The 17,169-nt window shown below is 36.5% G+C and overlaps 1 protein-coding gene across 18 annotated transcripts in view; it reads right to left on the bottom strand.

Moving 5' to 3' along the window:
* The window catches only part of Nckap5 (NCK associated protein 5), a 915,317-nt gene that overhangs the window by 566,549 nt on the left and 331,599 nt on the right, over nucleotides 1–17,169 (bottom strand). The gene's annotated exons all lie outside the window — the stretch shown is intronic.

The raw sequence follows: 17,169 nt of genomic DNA, 5'->3' as shown, positions 1-17,169 counted from the left end.
ACTCCTCTAACTTCAATACTATACAGGAATTGCTAGTCTTAACTCTGGCAATAACTCTTTCTTTGTAAAGTCAGTTCAAAGACTGTAAAAAAAAAAAAAAAAAAGGTTTTCTGGAGATACAGACTTTTTCTGAGGCACTGAAGTACCAATTTGTCAAAGTTAATTTTCACTTCTGAAAAAAACTAGGTTTCTGAATAATCATTCCTTATGTTTCCATGCTATCTAAGAAACCTGGAATGTCCAAAGTTTTCATGGATCTCCTGTATTTCTTCTCCTACTATTAAAATTTCCCCCTAAATAAAACTAGTTCTGTAATATATCTGACAATTAAGAAAAATTTTATTAATGGAACTCTTTTCTACTAAGTCCAGTCTCCTTCCATGAATTTTGGTAACATTCAAAATCGACAGGCTTAATATTGAAAGGGGGTTCTTAACAAAAAGAAAACACATGCTAACCATCTCCTAATAAGTGAAAATAGTCCTTTTGTGACAACTACTTTAGTTTTCCATGGCTTTAAATTATCAATGGCCCTGACATCTCATTCTGTGTCTATTTTGAAGAAGGCCCCAAGATAGTATCTGTGGAGAGACTCAAGCCATCTGTCTAGGCTTTAAAAAAAGAGGCTGGGGAGTCTCCATAGAAAAAGGTTGAGTAGTACTCCATTTTATTTAAAAACAAAATCTTTATCCAGCTTCTAGTTGATGGGCACTTGGGCTGTTTCCAAGCTTTAGCTATTACAAACTGTGCCACTATGAACATGGGTGCACATATATCACTGCGGTATGATTCTTTTAATTCTTTGGGGAAGATCCCCAGCAGGGGAATAGCTGGGTCATGATTAAAACTAATAATTGATAATTTGAAATAGGAAGAAAAGCTCCAAAGGGGTAGGGAAAGTGGGAGGGGAAGGGGAAAGGAAAGAAGGGAAGGAAAAATTAAGAGAAAGGGAAAAAATGGAAACAAAGTCTTTGTAAATAGGGAAGGATGGAGGGGGTGAAGGGAGCACAGGGAATGGGGAAAAAATAAGAACCAAGATACATCATGTACAAGGTACAAGTACCCAATGATAAGTGTAAATGTATTGTATACCTATACAATATAATAAAAGAATTTAAGCAAAAAAAAAAGAAAAAAAGAAAAAGGTTGAGAGATGTATCGACAGATGCCCTGATGAACAGTACCACAAAGTTTGTAAACTTCTTCCTCTATACCATGAGTCGAACAAGTCAAACGTACAAGGGTGAATTCTCAGTCACTAATGTCTGTGCAAATACTCAAAAATCTGAAGAACTCTAATATCTGAAACACTTCTGATCTAAACAATTCTGAAAAACAGATAACCAACAAATACACATATATAAAACTTAGTAATATATAATCGGTACATCAAACAAAATCCACTATATTTTCAGCAAAAGCAGTGTTTACTTCTAACAAGGAGAATCAAGAAAGTCTTTATAGACAAACTGGCCAGACAACTTTAAAAAAATAGAATTATAAAGTATTTATTGCAAAGCTGGGTATTTTAAATCTAAGGAACTGATTTTACATGCCATTTCTCAAGAGAGGTCAAGAGGACTAGAGGACTACCTGAAATGATTCAAATGACATAATTCATAGCTAAACTTCCACAGATACACATATTAACCCATAGAGACCTTGGGAGTTCTTTCATCAAAATATTATTTTTAAAAGTCTACTGTGATCCCCAGTATGTATAAGATAAGATGCTACCTTAGTACTCTATAGAAAGAATACTGACTTTGTCTTCTAGAGTGGGCATGGTTTCTAAGTATATATATACACTATCTGGCTGTCCCTGCCTGGCTGCCCCATTACAGAACCATATGCTGGTTACTTGAGGGGAATAAGGAGCTAGTGACCTGTGGCTTCAGAATCAATCCGTCTAGAGATAATGTCCATATAAGGTCCTTATTAACTCAGGTCTCTACCCAACTGAACCATTACTAGCACTGCAAATTTAATGACTTTTATAAATCATACCACTTAATAGCCTTACCTTACATATTCAGAAAGATGACTCTTGATGCTTTGGTCATCTGCCAATTCATTTTTGAGAATCTTTAACCTAACAGAATCAAGTTCATTTTCCTTTCCAAAACTATTTTACCCTGGAGCTTGCATATCGGTTATATTCTTTTCTATATAGACTGTATGAGTTGGGTTTCTCCTAGTTACAAGTACCAAAAACACAATATGGCTAGAATAAAGAAGATGAGGCATTTCACTGAATGCGTTATCATATCTCTGAAGGAACTGAACCATCAAAACCCAAGGATAGGCAGGAGCTTCTGCAGCAAGTGTTTCTATTCCTCCTCTCTAGATGCTTCCATGATGGCCTAGGTGAGCTTTAGAGACTTCTGGTTTCTTTTTGCCATTAGTTTCACATTTTATATCCTCAGAATAAGGACCTGATTGATAGTTTGAATGAGGCACACACACAATGGATGGAAGAGCTTTGCCCTGGAAGACAAGGTCTCATAGTAATGTATTAGAAATGCTCCTCTCACTTGTGGCTTGGAGGATGTTCTGAGAGAAGAGACAATTGTCAAGGAGTATTGCATAAGTTCATAATTTATACTCTTACATTGCCTTTTCTTCCAAACTGTTTTATATGTTTCTTTAGACCAATAGCTAAAATGAACTCATTTTTTTAACTCCATAATTTTTGCATTCATTTCAATTGGACTAATTCTGCTGGAGGTTTCCAGTTAAAATATTTAAGTAGCATGAAGCCCCTTGCTTTCTTCATGCCATAGTGACTGAGACATACTGATCACATTCCCCATTGTTCTAGAATACTTAACTAGCAGTAAATATACTTCTACTTATTTTCTCACTGTCTCCATCATCAGCACATTTAACTTATATTGAGCGCCTACGTAGAAAGTTGTCAACTATGAGATGCTGTGCACAGGTTCACGTTGTATGAATAATATTAGTGCTCCAGAGCCCCTCTCAGGACAGAGCCAGAATCTGCTTCCTCTTCTACTCCTGTCCTTCCCACTGTCACAGCAATACTCTTCAAAATACCAATAGTAGAATTTAAAAGACATAGGAATGTTTCAAAGAATCTAGAGAATAAAAAACAAGTTCATATTTCTCTATATTCTTTCTAAACAATCTATGGCCCAACGTGTATAACATTTAATTAATATCTGAGCTGTCATATAGCAGAAAAATAAAAAAAAGTTAATAATGAGAATCTCTAGAGGGAAAAATGAAAGAAACTAATAAAAAAACCAAGACCCAAATATCTAAGAGTGCAAAATGAACAGCTATCAGCTGGTGAAATAATTTAATACAGACTGCCTAGCCCTTTTCTGAAATGCTTAGGACCAGTGGTGTTTCAGATTTCACAGTTTTTCATATTTTAGATTGTTGTATAGACTTCAGTAGTTGAACATCCCTAATCTGAAAATCCAGCTATGACATTCTCGAAATACTGTAATGTTTTGCAATTCAGATTTCTGGATTAAGGATATTTAACATGTATACAACATGGCAAGCAAAATTAGGAGGAGAATTTTTGACAATCACAGATCATAGCCATCTAGGACACTCTCAATGGAAGTAAAGTACTTAAGGGAACAGGAGAGCAACTGGTGTGCAAACAACAGCAGATGTTTCTGCAGAATAATAATAGCAAAATATCCAGGAAGAAAAATTAACTCTGTCAGGACAAGTTATTGCAAACTCTTTGTTTAGATATAAATAAATCTAAGCATTTATAATTATCATGTTTTCATGGAGGGAGGGTGGAAGAGAGAGGGAGGGAGAGAGAGAGGGAGGGAGGGAGAGAGAGAGAAAGGAAAGGAAAGGAAAGGAAAGGAGCGTTTCAGACAAAGAGCCAACAAAATGCCACCTTCTGAAGGATAACAGATGTCCTTCTTTCTACAAATGATGGCTGAAGTGTAACAGTCTTTGAATACATTTAGTTACATTTAAGACAGAGAACAATGAGAATAGTAACTAACACAGTGACTATATTCCAAAGTGACTTCATAGGTAGGTAGTAACTTGTTTAATCTTCACCCCCAAATTGAGGTAACTACTCTAATTTTCCCCACTCTACAGATAATGAAAAATAAAAGTGCACAGAGACAAGCATCTTCCTCAAGGTCACAGAGCTATTGACTGTCAGAATTTAGACACAGCAGCTTGGCTCCACATCTTCATTCTTAATCTTAAAGCTATGTGTTAATGTTATTCTAGCTTGAGTTAGGTTTTTTATACTGTATCTAGTTGTTCACATGATACCAGCACAAAAAATGTATATTAATTTCACAGGAAGCTCTAGAAATCCATTTTAATTCCCCTTGGGAATCAGATAACTGAAGAGGCAGAAGACAGTTGTGGTTCACACCACTCTGGACTGGCCAGCCTGAGCTCACAATCTAAGCCATTCTTCTCTTACAAGCTCACTGACCTGGAAAAGGTCACCCTCCCTGTGTTAGTGGGTATCCATACACACACACACACACACACACACACACACACACACACACAGCCCCTATCTGGGGGATGATTGTATTTCCCCATTCACTGATATCAGACTTGGCCTATGACTTGCTTTGATCAATGCCAACATGAATAGGAGAAATCTGTAACTGATTAATACATTACCACCTTTCCCGACTCATACAGTCCCTGCACATGAATGCTCTGCCTCCTCCTAAGATTGCTATGAGAATTAAATAAGTAATTTTTAAAAGCATATAGAACCGTGGGCTGGCACTGACAACCTCTGTAGAAAGGTCCACCCTTACAATTATTCATATATTTTCACATATCAATGGCAGAGAACGTGTATTAGACTCCCAGAAAAGAGCACCTTACCTGAAAAGAGTACAAGTAGAGAAAAGAACATATGGGAAACATTCACCATGCTAATCAAATGAAATGCTTTTCTGATTCTCAGATGCTTCAAATCACTTGTATTCTTACATTGGTCACCCTTTGGGCATTTTGCAAATTTATCTTTCTCTTCAAGGCTCCTTTCTTATAATCTATTTATTTACAGTTCAGGACTTTAACATTGCTGAACTAAAGGCTCCAGTTTTGCTTCTATAAAGGTTTGTCAGTTGCTCCAGTCAGGAAAGTTTTTCTTCCAAATATCCCATCTGACTACCTATCTACTTACCTACCTACCTAACCATCTTTTATCTTGCCATTCTGGAGACTGAACCCAGGGCCTGGTACATGACAATCAAGTAATCTACCACTAAGCCACATCCCCAGCTCTAGCTATCTTTTTCTGAAAAAGAACAGAATATCAGTTTTCCCATCTGTGAATCTATGGCAAACAATTTCAGTAAGATATTAATAGATGTCGTCTCTTTGATGTTATGGATGAAGTATTAAGTAACTTCAACAAGTTTCGTTTCTTGAGTTTTGACAGATTCCTACTTGGTAATGTGGAAAAATTTATAGTAAAACACCTTCCAACTCATGTTCCCCACATTTGCCTTCAGGGGATTCTGCTGATGACCACTCTATATGTGTTGAAACAGCAGATACTGAGACCACTGATACCCACCAGAAAGATACTGTGAGGCTGCCTAGAAACCATGGACAACTACAGCAGCAGCCCAAAGAGATTTTAGACACTAATACCCTTATTTTAGAAAAGAGGAAATGGAGGCACAAGGCAATCGCACATCTTCCTGAGGAAGTAAACTATTGATTAGAACAGACTCACCATCACTGGGGTCAAACTATTTCTGGGGTTGATTGCTTTCAAATGGAAAACATATAAAAATGACTAATCAACATGTTAAATAAGCAATACATAAATCCATTCTACATTACTTAGCATTTTATGGATTTGTTCTGACCCATAAACTCACACTTGAAGCAAGTTTGTAGGGTTAGGTCAATATCAGAGCTTACCTAAACTAAGGCAGAAAAGAAACATCAAGTTATTCATTCTACGAAAAAGCATTATTTGTTTCTCACTTGAGGTATGTATATTCCACAGATGTCTGTCCTGAAAAACAGTGATTAGAATGGCTATCACAACAACAAAAACAACTTGAAATGACAGTAGACAGAGTCAATCTTCAGTAAGAAAAAAAATAGTAAAAGACACCTATGGCTGTTTTGACTCCTATTAGTGACAAATAAAACCAAAAGATATCCCCAACATTTATCACTTTATCTCTAAATTTGCCTGTAAAATTTTTTAATGAACTAGACAGTAGTAAGTCTTATAAAAAATAGAAGATGTAAACTGCTAAAAGATTTTCCTTTAAATTCATTCTAGCCATTTTCCCAAGCCTGAAAGAAAGATGTTCCCCAAAGTTTTGTGTGGCTTCTAGTGAAAATCATTTTCCCTATAATTATATACAGAGTCCACCAAAGAAATGTATACGCACTTCAGCAGTTCATCATACTAATAAATGTCTGGAAGCTAATGGCCACCACTTTGAGCACCTCTTGTAATTGTAGAGGCCAAAGGTAACTCGTATTAATCTCATGATATCTCAATAAATTTATGATTAAAATATTTATACAAGTTTTTCTTTTCCTGATGAGTACATTTTTTGGTGAACTCTGTATATGTAAAGAAAAGATGTACTTTAGTGGGTAATGAAGAAAGTGAGATGTGTAACACGTCTTTTTTGTTTTGTTTTTTTGGTACCAGGGATCGAACTCGGGTCTTATGTCATTTTTTATCACAAAAGCCTTGTTTTCTCTGCTCATTGGCTGAGTTGCCATGGCTAAAAGAGAAAATGATTCTGCAGACACCGAAATCGAAGGAAGGTATAATAGCCAAAACTCACCATAAAGAACAGATCATCATAAATGGGAATTCCATGAAAGGAAGACACTACTGTATTTCTGTTTTAGAGAAAGGCTCAACCTATTTTATAAAAAAAAATTTTAAACTTACTAAGTTAGAATCTGAAACACAGTCAAAAGCAAAACAACCAGAAATGTCCTATTTAGTCCAAAAGGAAAGAAAACTCAGCAACAAACAGATTCTCTGGCAAATGGAGAATGTCTGTAGCCACAAAACAATGAGACTGCTGTATGTGTCAACTTGATAAATTAAAGAAACAGAAACACTGTTACAAAAAGAAAAGAAGGAAATTCACAAACAGTGCCCACAAAAAAATGGATAAGAAAGTTTTAAGGGAATACAGCATTGATTAAAGGCAAGGAAAAACAACAAGATAGCAGCTCTATCTAGCTAACCCCCCACTGCACATACCTATTATATTGTTTCCTTTGGCACTGACTGCAAGAGAGCTGCATCTTATGTCTAATAATACCATTATTTATGGAATAGAAGAAAAACATCCTGATAAGAATATACCTCAGTAGCAAAAGTCTCCTTCTATATAATCTGAGCATACAGATGAAAAAAATGCTTTTTTAAAAGCAATAACAATGACAAAGCAATCAGTGAATAATAAGCTCCTGCAGAAGGAGCCACACTGAATCTATTCAGCCCACCAGCTTCCCTGTTATATGAGCCCAAGAATAGCTAACTGCTGCTCACCAGAAAGCCTGCTGTGCTACCAAAGTTGGCCCAGGCTAGTATATGGCTGTGGGAGGAAAACGCTGGAGAAAAGAAATTGAGAGAGAAAGAGTAAAGGCTGAAAATACAATTCCTTGTAATTCTTCTCTCAAAATTGTCATTGACTTATTATATGCAAGTCAATACAGAGGACATAAGATTTTGAAAAACACATATTGTCCCTTTCCCCAAAAAGCTAGAACTTATAAAACACTACTTTGTCATTATATTGTATACCTAAAATGTACCATTGATTAGAATGAATAATAGATAATGAAAAATAGGAAGAAAAGGTCCAAAGGGGTAGGGGTAGTGGGAGGGGCAGGGGAAAGGAAAGAAGGGAAAGCAAAAATGATGAGAAATGGAAAAAATGGAAATAAAGGCTTTGTAAATAGGGAAGGGTGGAGGGCGTGAAGGGAGGGCTAGGAATGGGGAAAAAATAAGAACCAAGATGCATTATCTAAAGGTACAATTCCCAATGAGAAATGTAATTGTGTTGCATACCTACAATGTACCAATAAAAGAATTTAATTTAAAAAAAAAGCACTACTTTGGTCTATGATCTTACCAATGCTCATTTTTTGCAAGCATGAATAGTGTGAACTGTATAGACGAAATTATTTTAACATTCTCACCAACATCTTTTTTGTTTTGGTTTGATTTTTGCTGATACATATATACAGAAATTTTTTTTTAAAATGATGGTTTATAATTGTTGAATACGGATGTTTCCTTTTTGTACTTTTATATACATGATATATTCACTTAACTATATTTAAATGCCAACAACTTTATGTCATAAGTACAATATGATCAGGTATTTCAAAGTCTATGTTGGTAATTTGGCAGAGTAAAACACTATAATACAAGTAGCTAGTACCTTATTAAACTACCACTATATCCTGCTACTTTCCCATACAATTTTACAGGCACTAATCATAAAATTTATACAAATTTCTCCTTTTGCTTAATGAGGAATCAAAATTTCCAAAATAACACCCCATACTCTAATCCATGACACCACATTCCTGCAAACAACATACGGACAGAGGTGATTTGTTTGGAACCTAATGAATTGTTGCTTATTAATATCAATTTTACTTTGCTGTGGACATGTTATCAAATCACTGATGATTCCAAGAATCTAGAAGACAGTGGCAGAAAGGATAGTCTGTGAGCTGCCACATGCATTATACTTTTCCACATACTGATAATTACACAATAACACTTTGTCCTAGACAAACGCAAGAGAAGACTTGGTATCAAAATTTACTTTTAAAATACTTAAAGTTTTAAAGACTAGATTTGCATTTTAGAGAAGTATAAAATGTTAAGGAAAGAACAAAGAAATAAAGATATAGACACAGCAAGTAATACATTCTTAAGGAAACATTTATAGAAACATATACATAAATTCTTAAGGCCAATTAACAACTAGAGGCATCAGCCTAGAGAAGTGATGGTGAACCTTTAAGACTTTTCAACGATAACAAACAGCTGGTTGTGGCATGAGTGCCATAGGTTTGCCACCCCTGGCCTAGAGTAATGGACTACATCCTACTGATTATAGTGTACAGTGTCCGTTCAGCCACTGTAGATGCTGTTTGAACTCAAGTTTCTTCATAAGTGAGCCTCAGATTCCTTATCCTCAGTCTAAGGGTATCATACAATCCACCCCCATTATTTACACATTCTATATTTGCAAATGGGCCAGTTTGCTCATTAAACACATTTTCCAATCCACAAACCAACATTCATGGCACTTGCACATTCGCTCACAGACTTGCACAGAGTGGCAAAAATGTAAAGTACTACTGTACATGTTCCCAGCCAAGGGCAAACGATGGGATGCTCTGCAGCTCTCAGTCAATAGGTGCCCTTCTCGTGATCTATGTTTTACCACATTTTTTAAACTTCTGTGCTTTGTGTTGGTGACCTCATTGATTAAAAGAGCCCCCAAGCATAGTGGTGAAGATTGGTCTAGTGTTCCTAAACACAGAAAGGTGTGATTTGTCTTATGGATAAATCTGTGTATTGCATCAGCTTCATTCAGGTGGGAGTTATAGTACTATTGATTATGAGTTCAACATTAATGAAACAACAGAACATATAAGGTGTCTTTAAATAGAAATGCACATAAAATACCAAAGACTTCATATTTATCAGCTTATGAAAATGTGATCAGAGGCTCACAGAAACATAACTGTGCATTTCTTCTAATGAAAATGGTTCAGTACTTGCTAATTCCATACCCAAGATGAATTTTACAAATGTTATTATGGTTAATAAGACGTGAGTACATACATACCACCAATTTACTGTTCTAAAGAAATGTAGGTTAATAGACTGGTAAAGAGATAAGCACAAGTAAGCATTGAGGAATTTTACCTACCTACAAGCAAAACCAGTACTCTTAGGAGTTAGAAACAAAAATTGAAAAATGTAAAACTCTAATCCACTGTATTTCATAGAGTAGAGGACAGGAAAAATGAAACCTCATTTCATTGCATTACTAAAGCTAGTATATTAGTAGAAGTGGGAAATATTAAGATACCATTTATAGTCAGTCAGGAGGTATCTGGTTTCTAGATCAGGTTAACATCATCAGAAAAGATGCTATTGACTCTACTAATTAGAAAATCACAACCATTTATTCATAAACTCTTCAAACAAATCCAATTAAAATGGCAATTCAGACTTCAGCAACTTGGTGACAAGTGATAACCCTCTGCAGGGTTTGAGTACAGAGCTGTCTCAATACAGAGTTTTAACACCAAGCCTGTGTAAGAGCACAAACTCACCCCCCAATGCTCATATTGGCTGAAACTATACAATTTAGAAATCATCAGTGTATTGTTCAGTTTGAATAATAAAAAGCCGTACAATCATTAATTCTAACAAAGTATGATATTCCTAAGTAGGGGTAGATGTTTTTAAACTTTATATACAGATGTAATAAAGTAACTCTTGGTTAAGGCCATTTTAATTTGGATTTCACTAATTCAGAAAAGAGCCTAGATAGAGATTTATCTTTGATTGACAGGTATTAGAAGTACAAAATAATGATAAAAGGATAAATTATATTGAAAGAGGCAAAAGTTTTAAGAATTTAAGAAAATATATGAAGACTTCAAAAGCCATCCATTTATATATGGCTTATCTATTCACACAACACTTATTAACTTCACATGCATTTACTGAAATTATGCTCTGGGCTAGTCACCAGAAATTCCCAGGACAACAAGTCACAGAACCTTTCCGAAGCTTGTTATCTGTAGGTGAGACTGCATGTAAACAGATGCACTGCACGCTGATAAATACAATTGAAGTTGTAACTGCAAAGGAAGAAAAATGTTCTAGAGCTGAGACTGGCATTTTGAAAATGACCCTTAAAAATGGGGCTTTAGCCTGAGCATGTAAGGGTCCTGCTGGAGCCCCTTATCAGCCTGGGCCTGCTTAGTATGAAAACTTGAAAAATAGTGCAACTGCAAATCCATGAAGGTGGTAGGGAGCCACACTCAGGCAGACCAATTTGTACCAGCACTTTTCACTCTCATCCGCCAATCACTTCCACCATTCAAACCTCAAGTAATGAGAAGTAACCAAGGTAACCACAGGTAGCGATCTAGGAATCCTGCCTGTGGTGTTTCTGGATGTCAGAAGACGGACCCTTCCTTGCCTCTGAAAACATGCCACATGCTCTCAAGTAAGAGAGAACATCACTTTCATCATCTCGCTTGGCTTTGCCAAGTGATGGACCTTACTCACATTAGTTTCCCCTGGAAAAGTGACACTTTCATTTTATTAGCAGATATTCCTTTCTGACCTCTCTGCTTATAATATAACCTGTGATTATATGGCTTTTCCCAGGTTGAGGATCTGAATGGTTCATCTGTTTGTGGATCACTGAGAGAAATGCAGTCAACTGGAAGAATATTATCCCGCCGTCTCATCTCCACACATAGAGACTATTGCTAAGGCAGTAGCTTATGCTCTTCTTCTGTAAAAATCTCTGGTGACCTTGCTGCCAAGGTCTCCAAATACCCTCAGGCCTCCACAGGTTCTAAGGAAGTCTCCATGATGGACTGAAGCTCTCAGTCTTGAGTAAGAGAAAAATGTTTCTTTCTCATGAAATGGTTTACATCCCTGTTCTAAAAGGCAGAGTCACCATTCTTCTTGATCTGTAGTTTTTCTATCATAGTACGCACTTAAGTCTCTTTGAATTTCCTGCTTGCCACCAAATGAGCTAACAGAGCCAGTGCCAGGCCAGCCCTCCAAGCCAGGATTGTTAGAAATCAAATATGATGGGATGGGTGAGCTTGATCAGACTCAATCGGTTACTTTAAGAAGAACAATCAGAGTTTTTATTTTTACTGTATTAATGCAGGAAAAGAGTTAAATATCTTAACATGCATTATATAGTTTAGCTATTATTAGAGATGAGATAGAAAAGCCTAAGCTTAGAAATATTAAAATTCACAGCTATTTGACTCCATGGCACAGACCATCTGAATACAATATCTTGCTTCCCTAATTCCAGGAGCTAATGAGAAGCAAAGAGTTGGATGTGAGGCAGAGATTCCAGGACAGAATTGGGGTGGTTAGAGGTTACTGGTCACATGGGAAGCACAGTTACCTGGAGATTCAGGTAAAATTACTGCCTGAAACTGAGGAGGCAGTGACACCCTCTCTAACTGGGCTGGCCGAATATAACAGAACCTTAAAGGTCCATTTCTAACCAGGGCTCCTCCCTCAGTGACCTATGCCCTGAGGCACAAGGGAGATGATGATGACAATCTGAAATAATACAAAGGCCCAGACATCTCTGGACCTAAGCCACATGATAAAAAGAACTAGATCATGACATTAAGGGATTCATTCAAAAACAAACTAGGTCAATCACATGGATAAAATTTATAGAAAATACTAAATCACTCCCAGTATTGACTTAAAACAGCTATTCCTTTATGAGTACATATGTATACTATTTACGTATTTAACCTATACTGTATACACAAGAGCACACATAATACAATACACAAATTATATATGATATACATGTATATAAAACTATGTATATATATCATGCTTATACTACAGAATAAATTATATATTTATATGTGTGTGCTTGTGTGTAAATTCTAACTATTTATCAAATTCACTTCCTCAAAAAAAAATTCATTTCCTCTTCTTCTGGACACAGAGATAAACTGAAGTCCCCTACCTCCTCTGCAGTTAGAGTTCCAGACAATAAAATCCAAGTGCAGTGACCCATGTCCTATACCAATGGGTCTCCATAACCCTCCACAGGTGATCCCATGCAGCTTCCCTCTTGCACAATGGCATGGAGAGGAACAAAGAGCAATCTTAGAAACTTCAGCGTGAGCAAGGCAGAGCTTCCATCAGCCTGGGTCCTGGAATAACGTCCACCCCAATCTGAATAGACACTGGCTCTACCGCATAAGCAGGAGATACATTTTGGTGGCTCAGCCACCAAAAAGAGAGGTTTTTTTGTTTTTGGTACTGGGGATCGAACTCAGGACCTTATTTTTGCAAGGCAGGTACGGTGCCACTGAGCTAAATCCCCAGCCCAAGAGAGTTTATTTTTAACACAGTGAAGCCGCTCTCCTTTCTACTACACAGAGTTGAGAATCGCTCACATTCTGGTAAGCAATGACAGATATGTTACCATGACTCAATAAATCTAAGATGTCTCCAATGCCTCTTTCTCCCCACTTCTATTCCAGTGCTCATCCTTTTGTGCAAGCACAGGGATGCAGCCACAGGCATCAGAAAGAAGACAGCTATCCACACAGTCATGCACTGTCTGGTAGACCACTACTGGAGTAAATGAATAACCACCTTAACTCATACAAACACATGCAGACTATAGTGCCCTTATTCCCATTCAAAATCAAGCAGCAAACCCCCCAAAAGAAATAAGAATGAGATGCTACTTTTCATTTTTAAAAGTAGGTATCATAGCTATGACCTGCATTCTTCCCAGCACTCCTTTACATGGTTATGATTCAAAGGATATCTTCTCAAGGCAGAAGAAATAAATTTGGGAGCATTTTGGAGGTCCTAGTATGCAAAGAAACGTGAAAATATATTTCAGTATAGACCCTTTAGAGAGGATGAATTTAATGGATAATTTCATCAAAATTATCTTAGATGGGAAAAATTAAACTACATAAAGCTCACTGGAAATTCTAACTGTGACAGGAAATTTTCTTATTGGAAACTCTCTCTCTCAATCAGATCAGTATCTCTTACTATGCAGCACTTAACACTTGTCCAGTTTCTCCCTAAACAAATTCCAGAAAAGACTCCAAAACCTTGCTAAGCAGCCCCAACTGGGAACACTAAACAAAAACATTCTTTCTTATTTCCAAATTAAATGCTTCTACAGTGGCTTATTGCTTTCTTTTCTAGACATGGTTCCGTGAAGACATAGTCCCTGTTAGGTGGATTGGGAGCCGTGGTGCATGTTTATAATCCCAGCACTCTGGGCAGCTGAGGCAGGAGGATCACAAGTTTTAGTCCAGCCTAGGGAACTTGCAACTTAATAAGAATCTGTCTCAAAATAAAAGGCCTGAAGATGTAGCTCAGTGAGAAGACTCTGAAGAAGGGAGAGAGATGGAAGGTAACAGACGAGGAGGGAAGAAGCGAAAGAGGGAAAGAGGGAGAAGTGGAAGGAAAGTGAGAGAAGCAGAGCTCCTTCTTTCAGTCTTCTACCATGTAACTAGTTGTGGAGAAATCATAACCTCTCTGGTCTCAGTTTTCTCACTATAAAGCAAGAGGAATAGATAAAGGAATGTTTCTTAATCCCTTTCCACTTCTTTCAGTCTATGTGTTACCATGTAATACATCTTCTATTCCAGATGAACCCCAATTCCTTTAATTTATGAGGTACTTATGTTAAACATACAACCCACAAAGTTAAAACAGGATTATAAAGTAGTATTTTATATCATTACATTAGAATCTAGAGTATGGAGGTTTTCAAACACAAAAAAGTAGAACTACCTTATGTAGCAACAATCCCATTTTGAATATATATCCAAAGGGAAGGAAATCAGTATGACAACCTGCACACCAATGTTTATTGTAGCAATATTCACAATGGGCAAGTTATGGAATCAACCTAGGTATCTACCGACAGATAAATGGGCGAAGAAAACGGGGGATACATACACAATGGAATATCATTCACTCATGGACAAAGGATGAGGCCTTGTCATTTGGAACAACATGGATGAACCTGAAGAATAGTGTATTACGCAAAATAAGCCTGACACAATGTTTTCAATCGTGTGGAGCCTGAAAAAGTTCATTTCATGGATATAAAGAGTAGAACAGTGGTTACAGAATCTGGGAAGGCTATGGGGGAGGGAGGAAGGAATAGAAAGAGGTTGGCTAACAGGCAAAAAATTAAAAGGTGGCGGGCTGGCGATTTAGCTCAGTGGTTCTGCAGCCTGCCTCACACTGCAAGGTCCCAAGATCGATCCCCGGTACCAAAAAAAGTAAAAAAAATAAAAGACAGGTGGAATAAGTGTTAGTACAGTAGGTGACTAGAGTGGAAATTATTATATGTTTCAAAGTGGATCAAAGACAGGATTTTGTTCCTAACACAAAGAAATGATAACGGTTTGACTTAATGGATATGGTAATGACCTTTATTTGATTACTACACATTGCATAGATGTATCAAAATACTACATTATACCCCACAATTATGTACGATTAAAAATTTTTAAACATTTTAAGATTGCTTAAAAATATCAGGCTGCATTCCTCTAAATAGGAATTTTCATACCTGCCATTCAAATCAGCCAAATTCACTTATCAAAATCCATTTAATATATCATGTGCTCAGATCTCCCAAACTACATTCTCTTATTGTGTTTACTAGAAAGAAATTTTTAATGAGCAGCTGCCTCAAAAATAATGAATGTGTATAGTGTACACTATAAAGTTACAAGCTAAATCCTATTATAACTAATTTAGTTTCAGTGAATAGCTCAGATTGCAAAGGATAGCGATACTCCAGCTAATGACCTATTTAGAGCACAATATGAATTAACAGACTTATAAGAGTATGACCCAAACAGGTCTGATCTTGGAGTGTACTCTGAACAATCTATTCCATGAAACAGTATACTAAGGAATTCTAGCAAACTAAGGAAACCCTACCAATACTTCAGTTCTTCCTATTTACTCTTAACCTTGTTTATTATACAACCAGATTGCAGGGGAAATCTTTGTTCCAGCTAGATTCTGATTTTTCTTGCCCCAAAAATTTCTCAAATGAAGCAATTATTTTACAGCTCATTAACCAATTTCTTTCAAACATTGCTACCTTTCATTTATATTCATTCATGTGCTAAATTTCAAGGCATCTTTTAAAGGAAACAAAGACACATTAAATAAAGCTAAATGCTGCTTTGCCAATAATTTTTAAAAAACCAAAATCAGATGTAATTGAAAGAAAATGATTACACATCTTACTGGCACATTTGTTCAATTTTTGTGAACAAACATTCATTCTTACCTAGGGGATATTTCCATCTGCTTCTTTCACTTTGATTTCCACATCCTAGCTTTAATTATTTCATGTAGGCAAATTACCAATTTATTGCCATCTGAAACTAAATAACCATGGCCTTATTTTAGCAAGTCATACTCCATCAAAAAATAAATCAGATTTTCTCAGATCATCATTTTAACAACTAATTTTTAAATTAGTAGAAAAGGAGACTGTGACATCACAATTTGGAAAAAAAATGTAAATTTCATCACTGAAGTTCTAGTGGTATATATTTCAGTCTTAGCCATATACATAGAATACCTACTCTCCTACATGCTGAAATCCAGAGTTAATGTTTAGGAGTATTTTGAGAACTGGTATAAAAAAGTGAAAAGACAAAAACATGAAGCAGATATACGATAGACAACTGCATTACAATTGCGGATCAAAGAATACACATTTGTGGCTAAGTATATTAGGCCAGTCCTAAAGTGGTATGGAATCACAAAAGTGACACACCAAAATCCTGATGAAAAGCAAAAGATTCAGTACAGTATCCAAACATGTTGCCTTTGCCACAGTCTACCTCTGATGCCCCCAAAGTAGCTGCATAACTGATTTATTTTTCATCCAGATGGCCGGCGATCTGAACAGACTTCTCATGCTGACTGTGTCTTGGGCATGTTTATTCAGTGAGTCTTGAAAGTCATTATTCACTAATTTCACGTGGAAATGAAATTTCAGCTTCCCATTGTGTACAAATAACTTGGCCACTTACACCACATACAAAAAGTGCTTTTTGTCAGGCTGGAGTGGATGGCTGGAATGCAAAAGCCTTCCTGTATGCTTCTCTGGCCCAGGCCCAAGGTGGCATATGGCAGTGCCACCAACCACCTCCATATAAAATACTAGGTGAATGCTAGTATAATGCAATTTACAAAACACACATTGGACTGCTGTCTTTGGACTCTATTTTCCTTCAGGTCAGAATACTCATCCCATTTTATAGAAAAGCACTTCATTACATTTTTGCTCCTTTGCCTCCAACTTCCCAACACTAACTTTAAAGAAAGACAACTTCACCAAAATT

This window comes from Heterocephalus glaber, unplaced genomic scaffold (assembly GCF_053883595.1).
Source record: "Heterocephalus glaber isolate CG9 unplaced genomic scaffold, H.glaber_assembly_v1.0 deba00000347, whole genome shotgun sequence".
In the NCBI taxonomy this organism is placed as follows: domain Eukaryota; kingdom Metazoa; phylum Chordata; class Mammalia; order Rodentia; family Bathyergidae; genus Heterocephalus; species Heterocephalus glaber.
The sequence above is the reverse complement of the archived record's forward strand: the minus strand, read 5'-3'. Positions and strand labels throughout refer to the sequence as shown.